Genomic DNA, 12,542 nt, shown 5'->3' with positions numbered 1-12,542 from the left:
AATGCACATAAAAATACACAAAAATTAAATCAGCTTATTACCTTACCTCATCAAAGCTAGTGTGGTTTTTCATATTTTCAAAAATTGGTTGACTGACAACATTCTCGTCGGTCTGTTGTTCAAATTCTTTAGCATCTTCTACTATAGTTATCGTATTAAGGTCGAATTCAAATGCCATATTATTTGCAATGATAAAGATGACTTCTTGTAAAATTTCTTAATTTATACACTATGTGCTTGCAATGGTACTATTATTGTGATTTTTGAATGAACATAATTGAATGGAAGGTATATATTATAGAGTGTAATTTTCATGTTTCATATCTCTATTAAGTCATGATAAAAGAGAATAGGAAATGATTAACAATAAAGAATGATAATGATAATAATAATAAAGAACGAAAGCGTTTATAATAAGAATCAATTATAATTATTGAATGTAATTGATATTATCATATTTTCATTAGGCCAAAGAGCAGAACAAGAATCAATTACAATTATTGAATATAATTAATATTATCATTATCGTTATTTATTATTATTATTATTAGTTTTTATTATATTCTTAAATATAAAAATCAAATTATAACAGAGAATATTAAATATTAATTATAAGAATGTTTAATAATAAAGAATATGATATTATAATTAATATTAGTAATAAATAAAATTGATAAAAATATGATAAGTGAAATGATAAGAGAGTAGAACAAAAAATAAAATAATTATTAAGTGATGTAAATAAAATACATTATAAAAAAGTTTTGGCTAATTATAACTAAAAAATTTTGGTTACCAAACCTTTTTCATTTCATCATATGACTAAAGTGGTAAACACTGCAACATGACGTCGTTTTTATTAACAACATAGAACAATCCCACTAAGGAAAGCTATATCGAACATGATGAAATTAATGAAGCACATACCCCAAAATAACAGCAATTTCCTTTGTGTATGAAAGTAAGAATAGTGATATATTTTAATATTTTAATTTTCTGTGTTTTTAAAATTGTGGGAAGAATTAAAATTAAAAGGTTTATTTTTGTATTTTTTTTAAAACAAAAATTAGAGGCTATAGGTTATGCATTTTTAATTAATCAGGGTCATATTTAAAATTAATATTTTTGTCGTCTATTATTTAAAAACATACCATTATAAATCCAATATCAAAAATAAAAATTGCAAAACAACACCCATTTTATCTTACATCAAAACCAACTTGAGGCTTGAGATTTCAACCATAGACATTTCACTTATTAAGAGCCATTTTTGAGCTTTTGTCATTTTTATCTTCTATAATGATTATTTTTGTTAGCATTTGAATTTTTAGATATTTTATTAGTTAGTGAAAAAAAATTAGTATTTAAATATATAACTTAGTAGTAGGGGAAGTGGGAGAGGATAAGAGAAGAGAAAAGAAAACCTGAAGAAGAAATGAAGCTAAGTAGTAGCGTGAGTGTGAGTGTGAGTGTGAGTGCGTGAGTGCCATATGCTAGATGCCATCACAGTCTACTACTATTCTCTCTCTCTCTCTCTCCCTTATTCGCTCTCTCCTTCTGATCAAATGTCCTTGCATATCACTATAATATTAATATTGTATGAAAATTAAAAACATGTGAAATTAGATACTTTTGTTCTGTAGCAATATTTTTTTGGTGATTAAATAAAAAAGAAAGAAAAAAATAAAGACAACTAAATTAATTGGCTAGATTCATTTTTAAATTTATTAGATGTTAAAACTCATTCCATGGTTGGCTCCATTTCGAGTGAATGTCTGCGCCAAAAACAGATGCTTTAGCCATACAATCTGCAATACTATTTGCATTTTTCTGAATTAAAAGAATAGAGACTCTCCAATTCCAATTCATAACCTCCTGTATATGCTTTGCCAAATCCCATTCCAGAATATCCTTACCAAGCATTCTTTGGTTTACCAAGAAAAGAGCTTCTAAACAGTCTGTTTCACAAATAACCTCACGAAATTTACTCTCCCAAGCAAGAAGTAAACCTCTCCAAATTGCATACAATTCAGCAAAAAGAATACTGCACACTTCGACTTTCCCAGTGCAACCTTTCAACCAACATCCATCAGGATTGCGAATGATACAACCAAAACCAGCATAGCCAAAAGGAGCAAAACAACTAACATCACAATTCAATTTAATAGAATGAACTGGAGGTGGAACCCAATACAAACAAAGCAAAGGAGGAGACAAAGATTGATGCATAGCAAAAATAGTGTGAAACTCCCTTACTGAACTACGAATCAAACTCACCACTTTACTAGCACTCCAAGAATCATCTATATTAAATAAGTCATGATTCTTGCTTTTCCAAATCCACCAGATGGTTAAAAAGAAAAGAAAAATATCTCCACTCCTTGTACCTCTGTAGAGTCAATCACGTAAATCCGAGTTATCTGAATATAGGTCTAAAAGGTTCCAGACCTCCTTGACACTAGGGCACTCCCGAAGACAATGAAAAATGAATTCAGAACCATTCTGACACCGATGACATGTGCTAGATAAAGCTAAACCACGACCCAAACGAAACTCTGCCGTAGGAATAACATTATGAAGGCTGAGCCAAATCAAGAACTTGTACTTCTCAAAAATATGCAGTCGCCATACCCACAACCAATTATCATGCTCATTCCAATCAAACTTTCTTTTGGCTAGCCAACTGTACCCACTCCTAACTGAGTAGAGTCTAGAAGATGCCACACCCCACGACCAACCCGAACTTTCTCTAGCATTCAAATCCGGATTATAAGTATTCAAACGCTGTTTGACATCTTATGGAATGATAGAGAAAATATCATGGAGATTCCATTGACCATCTTTCCAAACGTCTCTAATAGTTAAATCAGAGTCAGATATATGTACAAAAGGGACATCTTGAGTAATTGGGCCCTCAATACTCCAATTGTCAAACAAAAAAGATTGATCAAGTGACCCAACGCACCAAGAGAAGACATCCTTAAGAGTACCAAAAGCCTTTAGATACTCTTCCAAACATGAGAAGCGTTACAAGGGACAAGACCATCTAAAACTTCCTCATTTCTCAGATACTTCGCCCTCAATAGAGCAACCCAAGGCTTGTCCTGACAATGAAAAAGTTGTCAAACCAATTTACCAAGTAAAGATATATTAACACATGCAGGATTTCTAACACCCAGGCCACCAAATTTCTTTGGAGTGATCACGGTCCTCCAATTAACAAGAGAAATACCTCTACTATCAACTTAACCCTTCCAAAGGAACTGTCTCATCATAGAAGACAATTTATCACAAACCTAATTTGAAAAAAAATATACATGCATATGATAGACAGGAATGGATGCTGCAACAGAATTGATCAGGCAAAGTCTCTCTGCTTTATTTAGAAGCCTTCCTTTCCAATTAGCTAATCTTATCCTCACCTTTTCAATCACCGAATAAAGAAGCCCTACTGATACGGGAATGATTAAGGTTAACTCCAAGATATCTTCCTAAGTTCAAAGCAAAACGTATTGAAAAAACACTAGTAAAAATATATCTTTTACGAGCAGTCATATTTTTAGAACAAAAAGTTTTAGACTTTTCAATATTCACTTTCATGCCAGATGCCTTGCAAAAAATGTTAAGAGAATGCATGACCATTTGGACCTGACTCTTTGTAGCCTGACAGAAAAGTAAGAGATCATCTGCAAACATCAAATGAGAAAATTTTGGACCACCTCTAGTGACAAAAACTAGTTTCTACACACTCTCCACCACCTTATGAGATATATAGCAAGCAAATCTTTCCATACAAAGCACAAATAAGTAAGGAGACATTGGATCGCCCTGTCTAAGCCCCTTATAGAAGCAAAACTATCCGATCTATTCCCATTCCACATAATAGAAAGATATGATGTACGGACACAATTCATAATCAAATAAATAGTGATGATAGAAAAATCAAAAGCAATGAGAGTATTCTCCAAAAACCTCCAATATATAATAATGTTATTTTAGTAATATATAGTAATGTTATTATATATTAAGTTAAAATAAAAAGTAGAGACTGGTTGTAATTTTTTTAAATATTTTTTATGTTTAGTTTTGTTTAATTTATTTTTAATATTTTTAATTCATTTAATTTTTTTAACGTTTTAGATGGAGTTAATGTTTAAAGTAATTTTGATAAAAATAAAACATCAAAAATAAAAATAAATTAAATACTAATATACTTTTGAAAAAAAAAATAAATATACTTTATCTTAAAATAAAAATAAAGTAAGAATGGAAAGTATGTATAATATATAACATATAATTGAAGGGAATTATGTCACTAAAAAGAGGTGTTTGTTTTGCTACGTACCAATACAAAAAAAAAAACGTGGAGGAAGGGAGAAGGGAGAGCACATTCCCACATATGATACATATCCACAGCTTTTGAATTGAGACTCACAAATCAAAATTAAACAAGTAGAGGAATAAAAAGCCACTTTTTCTTTTCTTTTGTAATATTATTTCAACTTCGTTATGCATTGATCCTACATATATATATCCTATACTACAAATAAAACAAAACTCTTTCAAAAGCTATACTAATATAGTATTATTTTGGAAACTCAAACATATAGTTAATTACTCAAATATGAAGTCCTTAATTGAACTAACATACATAGTTGAAACTGAACTACAACAACAACAATAATCAATTTAATTTTATATATATTAGATGAAACTGAACTTATGAGTAACACATAGCTAGCTATCCCTTTATATTAATTGGTGAACTTAATTTAACTGCTATAATAAATAACGTATTAATTCAGATCTATATATATAAAAACTCTCAAGTGTGTCAAGTTGAAAGTTGAAACTAGAGTCGAATTTGATTTATCATGAATCGCAGTGCATGAATAAAGAGGGGCAGAATGGGAATTAGATGAAGAATGGAATAGAAGAGGGACAATGTAATTAGTAATGAGCAGATAAGGACAAAGAAGTTGCATTGAGGCATCTGTGTGTAAGGTGTGAAAAGAGAGTAATGCAGTTAGGCGTTAGCATTGCAGAGAGAGTGGGAGTGGGAGTGGTGGACTGGTAGTGTGTAGTGAATATTTGTTTGTCGCTCACACACTGACAGCGAGGCAATACGTTACACAGAAAAAATGAAAAGAGATACTTGAAGCCGTATTACCTCACCTTTTAGGCACACAGCCACTACAAGTGTTTTCATGGGAGCAATTCACAAAGATTAGCATGCACATTGCATATTGCATAGTCCCCCAATATCAAATGCAATCATCCTCTCAGTAAATAAAGCACCTAACCACATACAAACTGTTCATACCCTGACTTCATCAAGCCATATCTTAACCTCCCTAAGATAAAGGGACGGTTAGCACCCAAAAGATACGGCACTACTCCAACGGTGGTTATTGGCTCACCACTATAAATACGCTGACACCCCTCAGGTATCTCTAAGCCCAATACTCTCTAGACCTGCTAACACCCTTGCTAACTTAGGCATCGGAGTGTCTTTGCAGGTACCACCCCCCATTCACTCACGCATACAAGTCGGAAGGAGGTTCCAGCGTGCAAACCAGCTCGGAGTCTACCATCCGCGGAAGATTGGGCCAACCTACGCTATCTATTTCATTCATCTCCGGTTACCCACCGTAACATTGGCGCCGTTGCCGGGGACCCGAGAGATCATCCATCGATGGCGGACAGATACCACGAAGAAGGCCATGAGGAGACAGATTCTGAACAAGAGAATCTGGACACAGGCAATAACGATGTGGACCTCGCCCTCCACCAGGAAGTTGATAATCAGCATAGAGAAGGCACCTCCGGAGTAAAGAACCCGAAGGTAAATTCCTCAGAGGGGCGCGAATCAGAAAAAGGAGGACCATCCCATGTAACTGAACTCATGGGGTTAGTTCACAGCCGCCTGGAACAGTTAGAACAAGAGCGGGAGCGACAAAAGGAAACTGAAAAGTACCTAAAAGAGGAGATGGAACGGTGAAAAGAGTTAGAAAGAAAACTCTTAAAGCTAGAATCTTCCCTCAAGAGTCACAACTCCCGCGACGAACAAGAAGAGCAGCTCTTGGGTGGAGAAGAGTCACAACTCCCGCGACGAACAAGAAGAGCAGCTCTTGGGTGGAGAGGATCCTTTCAGCGAGGACATAATGAGGGCAAAAGTTCCGAAAAACTTCAAAAGCCCGGATATGGACCTCTACGATGGAACCACGGATCCAAAGCATCACCTAAGCAACTTCAAAAGTCGGATGTACCTAGCTGACGCTTCCGACGCGACGCGATGCAAAGCTTTCCCGACTACTTTATCGAAAGCAGCGATGAAGTGGTTCGATAGCCTTCCCCCGAGGTCGGTTACCAGCTTTGAAGACCTCTCAAGGAAGTTTTTGATGAGGTTCTCAATCCAGAAAGACAAGGTGAAACATGCACCGAGCCTCCTGGGAATAAAACAGGAGGTCGGAGAATCTTTGCGAGCCTATATGGAAAGGTTCAACAAAGCATGTTTGGAGATTCAAGACCTGCCCACAGAGGCAGTCATAATGGGACTAGTCAATGGACTTAGAGAAGGACCCTTCTCGCAATCCATATCTAAAAGACATCCCGTTTCTTTAAGTGATGTACAGGAACGAGCTGAAAAGTACATCAACATGGAGGAAAACGCTAAATTAAGGGACCTGAGTTGGCGATCTGGACCCCCTCCCTCAACTAAAGAGAGGGAAAGGGAAGCCAAGAAAAAGGAAGAACTCGGTCTCGAGAGGCCAAGGAAATATCCCTCTTATACTCCCCTGAAAGTTTCTATAGTGGACGTATACAGAGAGATTTGCAACACCGAGAGACTGCCACCCCCTAGACCCATTAAAAATAAAAAGGGGGGAAGCCGCAGCGATTATTGTGAGTACCATAAAATATATGGTCACTCCACAAACGACTGCTATGACCTCAAGAATGTGATAGAAAAGCTGGCTAGAGAAGGTCGGCTTGATAGATATCTCATAGAAAGGTTGGACAGTCATGGAAAAAGAAAGCGAGATGATATGGATAGAAGAAACCCACCACCGCAAACTCCAGAGAGACATATCCATATGATCTCAGGAGGATTTGCGGGAGGGGGACTCACCAAATCCTCTCGCAAAAGGCATCTCAAAAGAGTCTATCAGGTCGGGGAAGAGTCACCCGACCTTCCTACCATTTCATTCACAAAAGAAGATGGGCAAGGAATAATCCCTGGACACGATGATCCAGTGGTAATAACTATGATCCTAGCAAATGCCCATCTCCACAGAACCCTAGTAGACTAAGGAAGCTCGGCGGACATTCTTTTCAAGCCTGCTTTCGACAAGCTAGGGTTAGACGAGAAAGAATTAAGAGCCTACCCCGACACCCTATATGGATTAGGGGACACGCCAATAAAACCACTAGGATTTTTACCCCTCCACACCACTTTTGAAAAAGGGGAAAAATCAAAGACTCTGAGCATAGACTTCATAGTCATAGATGTAGGGTCAGCATACAATGCTTTGATCGGCAGAGCTACCCTTAATCGACTCGGAGCGGTGGTATCCACTCCCCACCTCTGCATGAAATTCCTGACCTCAGCGGGAATAGCAACGGTAAGGGGAGATCAAAAGTTCGAAAGGAAATGCTACAACGAAAGCCTAAATCTGAGAGGAAAGGGCAAAGAAGTTCACATAATAGAGCTCGGCGGCACAAGGGCCAGAGAAGAGCTGCGACCACAACCGGGAGGAAAAACCGAGGAGATACAGGTCGGTAAAGAGGAAGGAAAAAACACTTACATAGGAGCCAACCTAGGGGAAACTCTAAAACAAGGGCTGGCTGAACTCCTAAGAGATAATTCCGACCTCTTCGCCTGGAAAGCTTCTGACATGCCTGGGATTGACCCCGAGCTCATGTCCCACAAGCTCTCGGTTTATCCAGGGTCCCGACCTGTACAACAAAGAAGACGCAAGCTCGGCACAGAACGAGCCCTAATAGTAGAAGAGCAAGTACAGGCGCTCTTGGAAGCCGGCTTTATTAGAGAGGTCAAATACCCAACATGGCTAGCCAATGTAGTGCTAGTCAAAAAGACCCTAGTGGACTCCAGCTCGGGGTACCAATACTTATCATTTATGGACGCCTACTCGGGATATAATCAAATCCCAATGTATGAGCCAGACCAAGAGAAGACATCATTCATCACACCTAAAGCTAACTATTGCTACGTGGTCATGCCATTCGGATTGAAGAATGCAGGAGCCACATATCAAAGGTTGATGAATAAAGTGTTTTTCCCTCACCTGGGGAGCCTAATGGAAGTATACGTCGACGACATGCTAGTAAAAACCAAGAAGGAAGTCGACCTCTTATCCGACCTCTCACAAGTCTTTGACACCATAAGGCTGCATGGGATGAGACTAAATCCCGCAAAGTGTGCCTTCGCGGTGGAGGCAGGAAAATTTCTAGGATTTATGCTAACACAAAGAGGGATTGAGGCCAATCCCGATAAATGTAGAGCCATCCTAGAAATGAAAAGTCCGACTTGTTTGAGAGAAGTCCAGCAGCTCAATGGCCGACTCGCAGCCCTCTCCAGATTTTTGGCAGGATCGACACTAAAATCCCTTCCACTATTTTCCTTATTAAGAAAGGGATGCCAATTCGAATGGACTCCGGAATGCGAGGAGGCGTTCCAAGAGTTCAAAAAGTTTTTAAGCCAACCTCCTATCCTAACCCGACCAGTACCAGGGAAAGACCTCGTTCTATACTTATCCGTAGCAAACAGGGCTGTCTCGTCAGCCCTGATAAAAGAAGACGAGGTCGGACAACACCCAGTCTACTTCATCAGTAAGGTCCTACAAGGCCCCGAATTAAGGTACCACAAATTAGAAAAGTTTGCCTACTCCTTGGTAATAGCCTCACGAAGGCTACGACCTTACTTTCAAGCTCACACAATAAGAGTCTGTACAAACCAACCCATGAAGCAAATCCTCCAAAAGACGGATGTTGCAGGGAGAATGGTTCAATGGGCAATAAAACTCTCCGAGTTCGATTTGAGATACGAAACTCGGACAGCAATTAAAGCCCAGTGCCTCGCCGACTTCGTGGCAGAATACGTAGGGGATCAAGAGGAAAAATCGACTACATGGGAACTCTATGTAGACGGATCCTCCAACAAAACAGGGAGCGGCGCAGGCATAATATTGGTAGATGAAAGAGGAACCCAGATAGAGGTTTTCTTAAAATTTGAATTTCCGGCTTCAAACAATCAGGCAGAATATGAAGCCTTGATTGCCGGACTAAAACTGGCAGAAGAAGTCGGTGCTACAAAGGTGATGATATACAGCGACTCACAGGTGGTGACCTCCCAAATAAGTGGAGAATATCAGGCAAAGGACCCTAATATGAAGAGGTACTTGGAAAAAAACTTTAAAGCACCTTGGGCGCTTTGCAGAAACTGAAATCAAACACATAACTCGGGATCTAAACAGCAGAGCGGATGCTCTATCCAAGTTAGCAAGTACCAAACCAGGAGGGAACAACAGAAGCCTGATTCAAGAAACCCTCCAAGAGCCCTCGATAGCAAAAACAGAAGATAAGCAAGAGGTACTTGAGGTAGTCGGTTTAAACCTCGGATGGATGAACCCCTTAGTCGAATACATGAAATTCGACATCCTTCCTAAAGAGGAGAAAGAAGCTAAAAAGATCCGAAGGGAAGCACAACACTACACTTTGGTGGGAAATATCCTCTACAGAAGAGGGATATCAACACCATTGTTAAAGTGTGTACCGACCTCAAAAACTCCCGAGGTATTGGAGGAAGTACATAGTGGGATCTGCGAAAATCATCTCGGAGCAAGGTCACTAGCCAGAAAAGTAATCCGAGCTGGATTCTACTGGCCAACCTTGCAGAAAGATGCCACAGAATTTGTGAAAAAATGTCAACCATGTCAGATGCATGCAAATTTCCATGTGGCTCCACCAGAAGAGCTCATTAGTATCACTTTTCCATGACCTTTTGCAAAATGGGGAATGGATTTGTTAGGTCCTTTTCCCCAAGCGCCAGGACAAGTCAAATACCTGATCGTAGGAATAGATTACTTCACAAAGTGGATAGAAGCAGAACCATTAGCCACCATCACCGCTCAAAGAAGTCGCCGGTTCCTCTACAAAAATATCATCACAAGATATGGGATACCTTATTCCATTACTATAGACAATGGAACCCAATTCACCGACGCCACCTTCAGAAGCTTAGTAGCCAGTATGAAAATCAAACATCAGTTCACCTCGGTGGAGCACCCACAAGCCAATGGGCAAGCCGAGGCAGCCAACAAAGTCATACTGGCAGGGCTAAAGAGGAGATTGCAAGAAGCAAAGGGAGCTTGGGCTGAAAAGCTTCCTCAAGTGCTATGGGCCTACAGGACAACCACCCAATCCGCCACGGGAGAAACACCTTTCCGACTAGTTTATGGTGTAGAAGCCATGATACCAATAGAAATCAATGAGCAAAGCCCAAGGATAACTCTCCACGACGAGGTCGGAAACATACGGGGGCACAAAGAGGAACTCGACTTGCTCCCCGAAGTCCGAGAGGATGCCCAAATAAGAGAAGCGGCATTGAAAAAAAGGATGACTACAAGGTACAACAAAAAAGTCATTCGAAGAACATTTGCCCCGGATGACTTAGTCTTAATCAGAAACGACATTGGAGTCAACAAATCAGGAGAAGGAAAGCTCGCCGCAAATTGGAAGGGACCATACAAAGTCAATGAAGTTTTAGGAAAAGGTTATTATAAAGTAACCGACCTGAACGGCACTGAATTACCAAGGTCGTGGCATGCTTGTAATATGAAAAGGTACTACAGTTAAAGCGAACTCTACTCCCTGATGTACTCTTTTTCCAGCTTCATGATTTTTTCCCAAAAGGGTTTTTTCTGAAGAAGGGTTTTTAACGAGGCATCACAGTAGAGGCTAAGGGAAAATAGGCTATTAAGACCCTTAGCAGCAAGAAGGTACCTCCCCAATTAATAAAGATCTTTTTCATCTACAATATCTCTTATAAAATCCTTTTTATTTTTCTAAGTCTTTCTACGAAACGCGCCGACTTAAGCTCGACAAAACGTGAAAATCCCATGAACCGACCTATATGGTCGTCAGGATAAAACGACGAGGTACAAGTCGGTGTAAAGAGGTTATATGAGTTGATCATGAAAAAACTCGAGAACAATCTGACTTATAAGTCAGAACGAAACTCCGAGTAGAAAAGCTCGAAGACACTTCGACTCAAAAGTCGGAATGAAGAACCGAGCAAAAGGAAAACGCATCGCAAAAATAACCTAAGTCATGAAAACCCAATAAAACGTGGTTGGGCGTAAGAAATAATAAAAAGAGATCGAAAAACCTAGGAAAAAGTTTAAAGGCTGCCTAAAAGTCCTTAAACAAAAAGGTTCAGAAAAACAGACGAACCAATAGGAAAGGTTTTCGGAAAAAGATCAAGAGGATTTAGAAAAATCAAAATTAGAAAAGCATACACACATAAGGTAACTTAAACCTTTATCCAAAAAGGGTATTTATTTTGTTAACTTAAACCCTTATCCAAAAAAGGGTATTTATTTTGTTAACTTAAACCCTTATTCAAAAAGGGCACTTGTGAAAATATTTTGTTTACGGCCTTAAAAGGCCAAAAGAAATTGTTCAAACACTACCCAACAATACGAAAAGAGTTTAAAAAAGGGGGGACTCAAAGGCCGAGCCCCCATATAGCCATAAAAAATTACTTTTGCAGAAGAGTAGACGGATCACCACTACCAGAATCAGGAGGAGCGCCACCGGGACCAGGAAGAGAAGCACCCACAGGAGATGAAGATGAAGTCGGAGGAATAACTGAAGAACTCGGAGTGTCCGCAGAACGAGGAGGGGACTCAATGATCCTCTGCCCCCGAGTCTTCAATTCTGACTCGGAAACAACCACGGGGATAACTCTGACCTGCTCTAAGAAAATTCTCCAAGACTCCTCGGCGCCCTCGGCGATAGAGTCCTCCAACTCGGCGTACGCATTCCGAGAATTCAGCAAATCCTTCTTCACAGACACAAGATCTTGAAACAAACTCTGATAACTCTCCTGTGCTGTCTTCCTCAAACTCGCCTCCATATTGCATTGGGCCCGCAGCTTGCTCTCCTTCTCCCGAAGGCTATCTCTCTCCGCCCTCAGTTTAGCTACCTCCTCCTTCAACTCCCTCTCATGATCCTGGTAAGCAAGAAGCCTCCCCTCCAACTCCTCAACCTTCGAGGTTACCCCCAAAGAGCTGAGGGGAGTCTTCTTAAAGATATCCAAAAGCTTGCCACAAACACCCGCCGCCCGAAAACTCTCCTCAGCCAGAATGGTGAGGTGGTTTCGAACAGAAACATCATCCATACTTATATGAGGATAGATGTTCTTTCGGACGAATGCAAGAGCATCCGCCTTAACCCCACCATCAAAAGAAGAGCCAGACTCTAAAGTCTTACGCTTCTTCTTCTCTGGCTCAGGAAGAAGT

This window comes from Arachis duranensis, chromosome 6, assembly GCF_000817695.3.
Source record: "Arachis duranensis cultivar V14167 chromosome 6, aradu.V14167.gnm2.J7QH, whole genome shotgun sequence".
NCBI classification, from domain to species: domain Eukaryota; kingdom Viridiplantae; phylum Streptophyta; class Magnoliopsida; order Fabales; family Fabaceae; genus Arachis; species Arachis duranensis.
This window is presented reverse-complemented; position numbering follows the sequence as displayed.